We start from the raw sequence: 684 nt of genomic DNA on the forward strand, positions 1-684 counted from the left end.
CGATCCAATGGTTCATTTTGAATCCATATAATCATTACAAGCTATACAACAGCTACTCGAAGGCTACTCGATGGTCTGCTTGCACTGAGCCCTTGGGAAGTCCATGGGTCGCGCGCGTCATGCCTTGGGCGAGACCATGGGCGTGTGTTAGAAGCAAGATCAGGGTTGCAGATCCGCTCGACACGCGACCAACCGAACCGTCATGGGCTGCTTGAACACCGCTCACAGGGTCGCTCATGGGCTGCGCATGGCCTTCCGCTCGTTCTCGCTCATGGGGTTGCTTGTGGGGCTGCTTTGGGCAGCCCCGCTACAGCACACGGCCCTCACGGACAATCTTGGATCATGCTTCGTCCTGAGGCCGTGTCATTCCTCCCCACCCCTAATCGGCGACGCCGTCTGCCGCATCCGTGGCATGGAAGGCTTCGATGCCCTTGAATTCCCATAGAGCCTCTGGAGGGTTCCTAGCTTGCTACTCTCGGAAGGCCTCTCCACCTTTGGATGAGGTATTCTTTCCTTGCTGCCCGATATTTCTTCCGTATGATCGATCCACCATGATACTCAACATCCCGATCATAAGAGGTCTTCACCCTAAGGGGCACTCGCTGCGATGTGCCCCGATCCAGATCATCCTCGTCCACATGAAACGGTTTAACATGCTCACATGGAACACGGGTAGAAACTGGG

Source organism: Eucalyptus grandis, chromosome 3 (genome assembly GCF_016545825.1).
Source record: "Eucalyptus grandis isolate ANBG69807.140 chromosome 3, ASM1654582v1, whole genome shotgun sequence".
Lineage (NCBI taxonomy): Eukaryota > Viridiplantae > Streptophyta > Magnoliopsida > Myrtales > Myrtaceae > Eucalyptus > Eucalyptus grandis.